Source organism: Photinus pyralis, unplaced genomic scaffold (assembly GCF_008802855.1).
Source record: "Photinus pyralis isolate 1611_PpyrPB1 unplaced genomic scaffold, Ppyr1.3 Ppyr1.4_LG6, whole genome shotgun sequence".
In the NCBI taxonomy this organism is placed as follows: domain Eukaryota; kingdom Metazoa; phylum Arthropoda; class Insecta; order Coleoptera; family Lampyridae; genus Photinus; species Photinus pyralis.
The window spans coordinates 42,547,517-42,560,768 of record NW_022170663.1 but is presented as its reverse complement, the minus strand read 5'-3'; the positions used below and the strand labels follow the sequence as shown (position 1 = coordinate 42,560,768).

The following is a 13,252-nucleotide window of genomic DNA, read 5'->3' as shown; positions in this document are numbered from 1 at the left end:
CTGATAGCCTAGAAGCTGAAATTATACGCGCTTACTGGTGCGATACTAACATATAAATAAAAATTATAGCCTTTCCACTCTCATTTTTAGTTGCGATGTAGGACAGTGACTACAGTATTTTTGTTTGTAACTACAAAGGTGTATGTTCTGTGGGGTTTACCCTACCGGGAATACCACTCACCCAATCAATGAAAATAGTTTCAAAATGGGAGAGTTTCACCATCTATATCAAGAATTGAAGGGATACCCTGATAGTTTTTACCAATATACAATTTATTACATTAAAGACAAGGTGTATAAGCGATAAATTACCACTGCGCGTTTCTGCTCGCTGAAAAAATGGTCAAACTCATTCTAGTACCTATGTTATAATCCATCATCCCGACTGTAAGTACTCATTGCTGCAATGTGCACACTCTTATTGAAAACAATATCATATTTAACATCGATGGTTGCTTCCATTTATCATCCAGGCTATATAAGCAAGTATCACACACAGAAATATACACAGTTCAGTGGTATCACAGTGCACTACCCTACGTGTTACATCCACTATTTGACAATCACATTAGATTAGAAAAGATGGCTAAAAATAAAAGAACTTTTTGGGGTATTTAAATCTCCAACATAATTTGTTTCAATTAGTCTTTTGTTTCAATGGTTTCAATAGGCGAATTGCATTAGAATATTGGTCAAAAATTCTAGACGTCTTTTAGTATTAACAACAAAAAACCTTTAGTGCGTAAACTTACTTACCAGTAATTGTACATAAATCATAAATAAAACACAGATAAATCTTGATACACACACACCATAATTGAAAACCAATGAATATAGAATACCAGGAAGGAGAACATCAACAATATACGTGTGACCGCGATGGCTTTTGCAAATGGCGGGCAGTAGTTTTCTGTTCCAGTGGCGTACCTACCTTACAGTTGTAGAAGGATACAATTATAAAGAGTTTTACACGAAAACAATCTAAACTCCCATGTGTCTACTCCGCCTATGACTTTTGTTTAACTAACCTCAAACTACATTTCGATAAAAAATTTGTAAATTTACATGTACTATATAAAAATAATATTGGTATCAATACTTACACATGAAATGTAATTCCCAAACTTTTATTTTTTTCCGTTTTGGAGCAACCACAAGCACAACAATTAACCATTATTTTGTCACTTCAAAAGCCACAACAAAAAGAGTCATAAATGGCTTTTGCAAATGGCCGACTTCCGTCCCACTCTCTGTTGTATACAACCTGAGTGGTCTTATATAATATATGGGTATTCTTTATTCATTGGTATTATTGTATTCCCCACCAGGATCGCTTAGAGATATAGATGGGATCGCTCTTTTATGAAACCTGAAATATACTTCACTGCATTTTTGAAGAAAAATTTGTTTAGGCCCGGTTTTCAACAAAACGTTTCATTTTATACCGTTCTGTTATCTAATCTAAGGTAAGAGCCGTAAGAGGCTATTTTTGAGTATTGACACGGTTCTTGCATTAAGAATGTTTTTTTGAATAGCTATACAGGGTGTCCTAAGAGGAGTGGTCAATAATTTGGGAAGTTAAAGTAGAGGTTATTTGAAAGACAAAAACGCTAATAAACTATATTTTTATTCTCGTTTCGAAGACATAGCCAACAATTGTCATTTTATTTTAACTGAGTAGTTTATAAATCAATAGTCTCTAGCCAACTATAGTCACATTGGGGTAACAATTGAGTATAAATAAATAGTGCTTAATTGTTAATTGTCATATAAATATGGATTTATAAAATTAATCAAAATTTAAGAAGAAGAGTGGTGAAGTGCGTGAACGTACAAGGTAACATTTTTGAGCTTTTGATGCAGTTATCCCAAGCTGTCTATAGTTGGCTAGTAGACCTCTGGCACACGATGTGAAATGTAAATATCCCTTCGAACACCCTGTATATTTCGGATACAACCAGTCAAGTAGTTCGAGATGCTGGGGACATGAGCCACCGCCGTCAACAATGGTAATTTTTTTGTAACTTCGGTTTGTTGTTTACTAAAGCTTAATTTTTTAGCGGAAATATTGCCTTCGGAGTTATATTCTTGTTCTTGTGTTTAAGTTATATTCAGCAACTTTTATATCGGGTAAAGGTAAAGTATTTTATGTAGTTCAATCTGCTTATTAATCTGTACCTATACATTTGAATTGTGCAACTTGTAATATCAGGTATTTTCCATCTAACATTCTGCTAATATGTAATTTACAACATGCTAATTGTTAACTAAAGTCCATGTGCTTGTGGAAGTCTACGACTTCTCAGGTTTATACCACGTTTAACTCAGTTACAGGGTGTGCACATATCGACTTCCGTAACGTGGGGCATGAATGCTTTGTATATTTAGGTTAGGGTGACTTGTAACATTCACGAATGTGTGTGCCTTGTTGTACATAACTAATATCTTCCTACCGTGAGAAGGAGCTCGGACGCTAGAATAGAAATGTATTCTAGAGCTAAGTCACGAAAGGTTCCGAGGGTCTTCGAACTTTCAACTTTAGGGGTGTAGCATCCACAACCGAGGACCGCTTATCCATGGGCTTAACTGTCTTCAGTGTCGTGTCTTCATGTGATGAATGTTAGTGGAGTGTTACGAGGCACATGTAGTAGTTACGGAGGTCTGAGCTTTATACCAATGTCATTATGTGGAAACTGAGGGTTTTCGGAATGATTTTATATTAAATGAACTCGCAGACATTTCAGCGTTGTATTTGAGTGTTCCTGCCCGACTGAGTCCCGAGTCATTGTATTATCTTCGTCATACGTAAGGGGGCGTTACCTTAGACGATCTGATCATGTGCCATTCTTTTGTTTTAAATTTAAGCGGGAACTGTGGTTTGATGCTGGGATTGCAACGTTGCCACTTTGCAGTAAAATTTGTCATGTTATCTTCGAACCTGGGGGTAGGTTAAGATCAGTACAAAAGTTGTACCTATTTCTTCTTTAATTTTGTCTCGGCACACAGTGTAGTGGGATTTGCCCGAGGGTATACCCTTTCCGATTTTGCATTTTTTGCAAAATCCCTACCACGAAAGGGTGCACCCCTAAATGGGAAGAAGGGGGGCATACTTGATGAGTCAAGGAACAAAATTGTCAAACAGTTTTCTAAAATTCTGTATAATTTGGGCAGTGTACCTAAATTCGTCACATACTGTACAGATCGCAGTCGCTACGAAAAATGATTAAATTTGTTTAAAATTCTGTGCCTCTTTGTTATCAAAGATAAAAGACAAAGACAAAAACGGCTGTTATTAAATAACAAATTTTATTTTGATTGATCTATATATAAATGCGCCTTATACAAAGTAATGCGTAGCGGTAAGGTCCTCCTTACATGTAAATATATGCAAAATATAAAAGTAAATTAGCCATATAGGTATTATAAACATTTCTAACGTATTTTCTATAATTGTCCACATTTTTAAAAAGTGCAACGAAGTTCAACCTTTGTGTAAAAACTCTTTATAAAATATTTACGACCAAATATATATATATTTTTTTAAACCTATAACTGTTTCAGAATTTCTTACTCTTTATCTATACAGGGTGAAACATACAGAAACTAACTTAGATAACTACACAATGCCACCCAAATCAGTTTAAACATGAACTTCATATAGCTAAATATATTTATTGTTTCTGTAACATGTATTTAGTATAGAAAAATATACTCATACGAACTTAAAGGTTACAAATATAGACTTTGCAATTTTAATTTTGGTTTTAGTTACTTTTGATATCTAGAATTTGCTATTTAAGCGGAATGGAAGCTTTACCTAATTATTGTGCTCCTAAAATTCTTTCGATATTATAACAAAGTTTATTCTATGTTGTGCGTTATTACTTCTAATTTTCTTTGTCTAGCTTAAAGTTCCATTTACACTTTTATTACAGCGTTCGCGGCTGAGTGAACAATAATACGAAAATTATACTTCCATATGTAAGAGTTCCTGAACACAATTCGTTAAAGCCTTTTTTGATTTTGAATGTCTTTTTTGGATATTTTTTAAATGTTCTAATCACTCTGAGCACCACCACCTGTTACGGGTTGAGAGTTTATGAAGTAGGTAATTATAGTCCAGGAGGCAGCGACATTTTTTGTGCACTCATTTCTACAAAGCTGATATTCCTCCCATTTTATTGTTTTGATAGCACACGTAAACAAAACGGTAGTCTACCGCGTCGACGGTGTTGCCTAAGTTTGCAACAATGTTCTGAACATGTTAATAAATAATACCTATGTACATGTCTCATTTCTACAAGAATGAAAGTTTTTACAGTAATTAAGTATACCTAAAAATGAAGTATGGTAATAGTCTACCGAGGTGGAAGCGTTGCTATCACAAGTCTACCATCCACGCAAGATGCATAAAAATTTATGCAATTGAACTTATTTGTACAAAGATGAAATTTTTATTGGAAAAAGTTGATGTCATAAGAAACCAATTAAATTGTCTACCGATCGCGTGATGTTGCTAAGGTCTCGGTAGACACGCCGGAAGGTACGATTTTCCGAGCACAGCTGCTGCACCGCTCTGCTAAAAGTACCTCTAAATTATTATATACACTGGCATAATATAAAAATATTTCAAAAACGAACTTAGGCAATTAACATGGGAAAAAGGTTTTTTGCAGATCGTTTGCTCCCCATGATAATTTAGGTCTTAGCGGGCTTGTAATGTCACCAATCGAAAGAAGATTTTTTTCGTTATCTAATGATATACGAATTAGTTCATTTTCAGTTGTATTTCTCATTATTAACGATCCTCGAGATCGTTTATAATTTTGTATTGCTGTCTGTCTGTTCGTCTGTCCGTGTGCACGATAACTCATAACTGAATAACTTTGTATAGAAAAGTCCGATCACTTTGAAAATTGAAACAGCTGTTCTTAATGATATAAGAAAAGTCGATATTGTTTTTCAGCTACGTAGACTAACGGGGAAAAAATTACAGCTCAAAAACTGCTCAAACCTCCAAAAAAGGGCTTCTTTTATAATTCTTGTTACAAAGAACATGTGAATGCCCGGTTTTCTGTGTTAGTAAATGTCCCTTAAGCCCCAGGTAACTATGCAGATGAATAAAAAAATTTGCGCATGCGCAACCCAACTTTTGTATTTGCGCAATCCCAATTTTCTTAATTTGTTAAGATATTTAATCGAAATTTAATATGTAGGCACCTCGAGGAAAAGTAAAACTAACTCCGTTTCAAACAATTTGTTTTGCAAGCTATTCCGATCTGGTGAGACAGAATCAACCCCTTAAGGCGCGTTGTAAAAATGATGGATGCGTGACGATCTCGAGGATCGTTCGATATTTAGTTGTATCGGATTTTTTAATCAAAAATTCGTTATTCGTTATTCAATTCGAAATGAATATCAGTTTATGACAACTGTCAATAATTTTTTTTGTAAAATTTATTCACTGAGGAAATAGTTATTTATATAACAAGAGCGCGAAGTTCAATTTCGCGCATTGAGACTGAAGGTATTTTGACGAGGCGAAGCCGAGTTAAAATATCAGTCAAATGCGCGAAATAACTTCGCGCTAGCGTTATATACAATATTTTTTCTACAACTGAACCGATTGTTAATTAAATTGCTGTTTAAGTTCAACTTTGTCCCGTGCGCGAAATACTTTTTTTCACTGTTGACGATTTCGCGCACGTTGTCAAGAGCAACCTTACTTATTAATTAACCGATTAAAAATCTAGTACTTCGCGTTTCGAAATCCGTCAGAAAATGACAGGTTTTTTTGACAGTTGTAGAAAAAAGTATTTATTATAAACGACGGCGGAAATAGTTATACTGTAGGTACGCGATATTTGTTTTCCATGCATTTTTTTGAATTTTTTCTCAATCCGTCTGTGTCAATTCTTTAGAAAATGTTCATAGCTTAACATGATTTTGGTAATTGGAGTTATTGCCGAATTTTGGATAAAATAATGAAAACTAAAAAGATTAGTTATTTTAAATTTCCTATCAAAAACAAACCTCGAATGACGGCATGGAAAATAAATGGTGGAAATTCTGCTATTGCCGGGACAGACGATGAAGAATATAAAATCGTTTGTGAAAATCACTTTAATTCATGTGATATTTACAAAAGCGGCAAACGAAAGTGATTGAGAATCAATTCAATTTCTTTGCCTTACTCAAAACAAGGTAACCATGTTATTTTTTGTCGTTAAAATGACTGATACATTTTTTCAAGATTTAAATTACAAAGGAAATGGCCCTTCTACCTCATACTGCAATCAAACGTTCAATGAAACGAGAAGTATTCCACCCCATTCAAACATTTTTTGCAAAAACTCCAATTCAACCACAAATTCGACTTTATGTACAGAAATTTTGAAAATGCCATCACCACAACAAGTACCTAGAAATAATATTACATACAAGTTTAAAACTTTGAGCAAAAAAGCTAAATACGAAAAACGTTCAAATTCATAGACTGAAAACTAAAACATCTCGCTTCTCAACAGGTTAGTCAATTAAATTTTTTGCATAGTTATCAAATTACCGGGCTTTTTTTAACAAAAAATCGTATGGAAACTGGTACTTTTGTTCACGATTTTCTATAAACAGTAGCATTAAATTTTGACACAAAATAGCGAATGTCAATGATATTATTCAGTTATGAGTTATCGTGCACACGAACAGACAGACGGCAATATAAAATTATAAACGAACTCGAGGATCGTTAATAATGAGAAATACAACTGAAAATGAACTAATTCGTATATCATTAGATAAAGAAAAAAAATCTTCTTCCGATTGGTGTCATTATAAACCCGCTAAGACCTAAATTATCATGTGGAGCAACGATCTGCAAAAAACCTTTTTCCCATGTTAATTGCCTATGTTCGTTTTTGAAATATTTTTAATTTATGCCCGTGTATATAATAATTTAAAGGTACTTTTAGCAGAGCAGTGCAGCAATTGCGCTCGGAAAATCGTACCTTCCAGCGCCAGCGTGTCTACCGAGACCTTAGCAACATCACACGATCGGCAGACCAATTTTTTTTTGGTGTTTTATGACATCAACTTTTTGAAACAAAAATAGTCGGTAGACTATTAACCGTACTTCATTTTTAGGTATACTTAATTACCGTACAAACTTTCATCCTTGTAGAAATGAGACATGTACAATGTACATAGTGTTTATTAACATGTTCAGGACATTGTTGTAAATTTAGGCAACACCGCCGACGCGGTAGACTACCATTTTGTTTACTTATACGATCAAAACAATAAAATGGAAGAATATCAGCTTTGTAGAAATGAGTGCACAAAGATGTCGCTGCCTCCTGGACTATTATCTCGTTTTTTTTTTATAATTTTGTTGCTCGCCGAGAATAGTATATTGAAAGACAAGTGTTACAATGCGACCTATTGTAATACGACTATCTTGTGGCACGAGTGGCGACGCGAAGCGTAGCCACGAGTGTCCGCAAGATAGGAGTATTACAATAGGTCGCATTGTAACACGCGTTTTTCATACTATTTTTTCTATTTCGGTGCCTTAATTTAATTAAAAAAATCATTATCAGAAACTATAGGGAACATTAGAACTAACATGTTTTATGTTGGGAACACTTTTTTCCCGTTAAGTTTTAGGTTGGCAGCGTAGTAAGACTGACATTTTGAAGTTCAAACATGGAAGTACCCAACGAAGTACCTACTTGTACTAACTAGTAACTGCCAACTTAAGAGATGAGTTACCAAAAAAAAAAACGACTATAATCACTGTCTTTGTACAACTGTTTTCGGCCTAAAACAGTTGTACAAAATCATCATTGTGACACCGAAATAGAAAAAATAGTTTTATCAATCATACACAGAAATTCATTGCGTCCACAGATCTAAGCGTGGTTTTTCATTTGGTTCCACGTCAAGATCGTAATCTTCCAGAATATTGATATGGTAAGATTGTTAAGCGGTCAGGAAAATTTGTAAGCGCATCGCGAGTCTTGGGGCGGGAGAGTCTCCTCAAATGGAACGATGGCAGCTAACTGCCACTGATCTCGAATGGCTTCTACTTTGGCAAGTACGCGAAGTATATTTTTCCCTGCTAGTAATTTGATGTCGCTCAATGACCAGTTGGGATCTGCCAGAAGCTCGGCTAACAGTCTGGGATATCCCGAGACGTCCTCGAGTCCACTCGGTGTCATATTGATGCCATCGTATCCTGCACCGATGCCTACGTGATTTATACCCGCAACGGTTCGAATATGGTTAATGTGTCTGATGACGTCCTTTATGGTGGCGGTTTCATTGCAGGTGATGAGGTACGTGTAGAAATTAATCATGACAACTCCGCCGTTGTGGGCCACCAATTTAAGTATGTCATCTGGTACATTCCGACTTGAATTGCACAAGGAATACGCGCTTGAGTGTGAAAATATTACAGGCGCCTGTGAGGCGTTCAGGGCCGCTTTTGCAGTGTTGACCGAGGTGTGCGACAGATCAATCATCATACCCAATCGGTTCATTTCTTTAATCACACTGTAGCCGAAGGGCGTTAATCCCCCAGTACCTTGCGAATTAGACCCGTAAGCCCATGACGTATCGCACGTGTGGGTAATCGTCAAATACCGCGCACCTAAATTGTAGAACATCCGCAAGACAGCCAGCGAGTTTCCGATGGAATGTCCACCTTCCACGCCGATCAGTGACGCTATCCGTCCCTCTTTGTGCACCTCCAAAATTTCGTTGGCGCTCTTCACGAACGCAAAGTACTTTGGATTTGAGTCCACGAGTCGACGAATCGCATCAATTTGCTCCAGCGTGAGTTGCACTGCGTCTAAATGTTGCGCCCCACAAGGCACGTAAGCGGACCAAAATTGTGCACCCAACTGCCCTTCCTTCAGTCTGGGTATGTCGGTCTGTGACCACCGACTTCTCATCCACGGCTCCTTCCTCGAAATATCGCTCAGATTAAAGCCGATCAATTTATTGTGCACAAACTTCCGTATATTCCAAGCCAAATCGTTATGTCCGTCGATCAGCGGAGTTTCCCGAAGTAACCGACGAACGGCCATTAGACGCTCTTCTGGTGTGTGCATTGGCAGGTCCGGATGCAACGCGAGCGGAAGTCCTAAACCTATACCCAAAGCTGCTACGATTACGCAAACCACCAGGCATATACACCATGGATTCCGGAATGAGGTTCTGCTCGATGTCGTACTATCCGTACTGCAACTGCACGAGTCAAATGACGAATCTTGGTACTCGTGATAGTGATAACCGGAACTATCGTAATATTGAGGCACTACATTGAACGACGTTTCCTCCGGAAATTCGTGAGGAATTGGTGGTATCTGTAATACAAACACAGCGGTAAGTAATTGCAGTTTAGAAATATTAACAGTAAATCGGTTTTCGGTTCAAAAAAAAAACAAACCGGACCGCTTGCCCATTTAAACGCGGTTTAATGGGATTAATCCAGGTACGTTTGAGGAAGGAGATCCAAAGGGAGAACGAAACTAACAAACGTACCTTATCGTAAACAAAAAAATAACGAGAAACTCTTACGGGCAAATCCCTTCAAAAGTTCTACGGTAAAATATGTACTTTTAGTCAAAAGGATATAAAATAGGCTTTAAATACCCTCAAGCTACTTTCGTGAGGTTTTGTAGGTAAATATTTCTCCCAACGACAGAATTAGCGTTAATGACCGAGCGGAATATTCAAACATGCAATTTTCTGCAGCCAAGCTGTTACATAGACCAGTTCTTATAACGAGCACAGATAGCGGATCAAATTGTAATTAAATACTCATCAGATCCAGAACGATAACTATAAAAAGCTTAAATGTTAGCGGCTTGTATTCGGATAAAATGCAACGCCAGAAAAATGTTTAAATCGGAATTTGAAACTGTGCAAGTGTAACTGTTGTGACTACAGCAGAGTCTCAAAACTACGATAATAAATGTAAAATATGGAAACATTATGTGTCGGATTTTAAATCGGAACATTACACCTAAATTAATTAAATATTGGGTAAAACTAAGATGCAAGTAAAATATTCAAAACGATTAAGACTGAAAAAAATTGAATATCTGTAAAAACAAGATGTGTCACAAGTTCCGTTTGTTCTTATTTGTTATTATTATGCAATTTAAAAACAAAGGATGTCTTAAAAACATTACAACGTGGCAGTTACTGAGTGCCGATAGAAGTGAGTATAGGTACTTTTTATAGTTTCTCTCTCGTCACAAATTTTCACTTACCGCGTGTTGATTCGTATAAATCGCGTCTTTCTGAGTATCTTTTGTGACATTATAACTATCATGGTTCCTAATTAATACAAAAAGTTGTCGCATAAATTTAATGGGCGCCTTATAAAAGAAAACCGCTTGCGTTTGGGATCGAACCACGAACTTATTAAGATGGACTGCTGATCAAACAGTTGTAGAGAGGTAGAAATGGCTATAGCATGGGTACGGCCATGATGTGCACGTTTTAGTTATTTTCTAGGGGAATTTTTCTAGAGCTCAAGTTTTGAGACCATTGCAGCCTTGGAAAATGACATGTGTCACAGTAATTTATTTAGAAAACGCGAGGTTAATAAGCATTAACAAGCGTTTATTAGTTGATTTGAATTTCGCGCCAATTGAGTGCACATCATGGCTGCCCCCATGTAGTAGGTGTCATTTGTCAATTCAGCATTAGCAGTCCATCTTCATTTATAAGTTCGTGGTTCGAACCCGCGTAATCGACCGTACCCGCTTAGTCTCCTACGTAATAAAATTGTGCCGAGGTAAAGCGAGCCGGAATTTGCTGAAATTGATCTCATTGAACGTAGTTGGTTTAATAATGAATGAATGAATGGTTTATTTACAAAAAATATACAACTTGTGGTCCAGCTAAGTCTGAGACTTATCACCCGGTTCCAAAATTTACATTTACATTATTTAAAATTATTCTTCTTTCTGGACTTTATTTCTTGTGGCTCTTGAGATGAACTGAAAACAGAACTATATTTCGAAATTGTAATTATAATTAGGTACATCATAATTTTGCATAAAATAATTAAATTGCCAACTAGCACCTCTTAATGGATATAACATACAAATAATTATTTACAAACCGAGTTACAAACGTTCAGAACTGGTACAATTCAATTTTTATTGGTTTTATATCATAAAATATAATTAATATGCAATTTGAAAAGGCATTGATTGGACAATATCTATTGTATAATTTTTAAATGACGTAAAGTAAAATAAAATCTATTAAAAAATGAAACGTAATTTATCTGTAAATAATAATAATAATAATAATAATACAACACCTCCGCGATTCTTTTTTTAAATCAAGCTGGAGGGGAGGGGGGATTATTGATTTTATCTTTCAAGGTAGGTATTCTAACTAAAGGTCTCAACGAAAGGAACTGTTTTTTACCTCCTTTCTCCCTTCCCACATATCAAAATGCGGGGAATTCACTTTATTAAGCGGCAGAGCAAAGCGATGCAAGCTTTATAGGGGAGCCGATGGTGTCCGTCTGTTCGCCTGTCCGTAAACACGATAACTGTCAAATGCTTGGACCGATTTGGTTCAAACTTTGCACAGTCGACCTATATGTCACAAGTAATAAGCCTATTGAAAATCCAATGACCCCTTGGGGTCACGGCTCTTTGTCTCTGCCAAAGTCTTGAACCTATTTAGTTCAAACTTTGCACAGTTGGCCTATATGCCACATGTCACAAGCCTATTGAAAATGGATCAAATCCAATGACTCCGTGGGGTCACACCGAGGTGCTCTGTCGCTTTTTTAAACGCTCTTTATGGGTTTATTTTTAATACGTCAGGGTGTCTTGGTTACGTGAGGGTTAAAAGGACAATGAATAACTTAAAACTGTTAAAAACATGAGTTTGATTTCAAATTTTGCGAGTTGAAAATCGGAATTTCTCTATAATTAAGGAGCAAGATCATTTGAACCCCAACAAACTGTATTAACATCTGTCTCTGCCTTTCTGCCCCATTGTAAATTTGAGGAATCACTTAATGGTTTTTTGTAAACTATTATTAATATACAGGATGAGTTTTTCTTTTCATTTTAAACATTGGGATCATCTCAGAAACCATAAGACATACAGATTCGGTTAAATGAGGAAATAGTTGTCGTTTTAAGAGCTTATTTAAGATACGCTTTTGTTTTTTTTTTTTTATTTATTGGGCGTGTTTAACTGCTTTGGTCATTACGCCTTTAAATTGGTATTATTTTACATTTTACATAGTGCTACATAAATGGAGTTACAGAGGGTTAATTAAATTATTCTATGGAGGTTTGACATTTTTAGGAAGTTTACTAAATTATACACCTTTTCTTCACAGTCCTGTAGGATATCCTTTAGAGTACCTTGTATCCCTGATCTTTCACGATAGTCCTTATAGACGTTACATGATGTTAAAATATGTTCAATCGAGATTGGGACATTGCAAGTTTGACAAATTGGCCGCTCTTCTCTCCTCAACAGATAGCCGTGGGTGAGGGCCGTGTGACCAGTTCTTATCCTAGTAAGGAGGATTTCCAATCTACGGTGTTGTTGGTTTGACGTTTTCCATTCCAATGCTGACTCCTTCACTTGTCGAAGTTTGTTGCTAGTCAGTGACAACCACCTTAGTCTTGTCTCTTCCCAGAGAAGTTGTTGGGCGAAGTAACACAAATCTTCCTTTGATGATACATTGTATCGAAAACCTTGTTCATGTGCACGGTTCGCTGCTCTATCCACTATCTCATTACCTTTAATTCCTATGTGTGATGGGACCCACATTAGAGATATTTTAGCGTTCTTAGATTTTATTAGGTGTACTAACGAATTTTGGATTGAGGTGATCAAAGATGTTTTATTGTTGATGTTATCTATGGCTTTCAGTACGCTTATTGAGTCTGACAGGATTAGATATTTTTGCATTGTGTCTAGATTTTCGGCGATGTGGTTAATTGCAAGTTTTATGGCAATGGCTTCTGCAGAAAAAATCGAGCTCATTCGGGGAAGTTTATATTCATAGGTTTGTTGATCGATGTAATACGCACATGATGTTGAGTTATCCTTTTTGGATCCGTCGGTGTAAATTGTCAAATAATTTCTGTATTTGTGGCACATTTGTTCCCGGAATAGTTGAACGTGTTCACTGTTTAGAACACTGTTTTTTTTTATTATTGTTTAATGTAAAGTCTACAATAATTAGTTTTTCTTG

The 13,252-nt window shown here is 36.2% G+C and overlaps 1 protein-coding gene and 1 pseudogene across 1 annotated transcript in view; both read right to left on the bottom strand.

Moving 5' to 3' along the window:
* Window positions 1-13,252, bottom strand: part of LOC116174658 (RE1-silencing transcription factor B-like) — a 394,864-nt gene that overhangs the window by 180,356 nt on the left and 201,256 nt on the right. The window lies entirely within an intron of this gene.
* LOC116175105 lies at window positions 7,803-9,241 on the bottom strand (annotated as a pseudogene).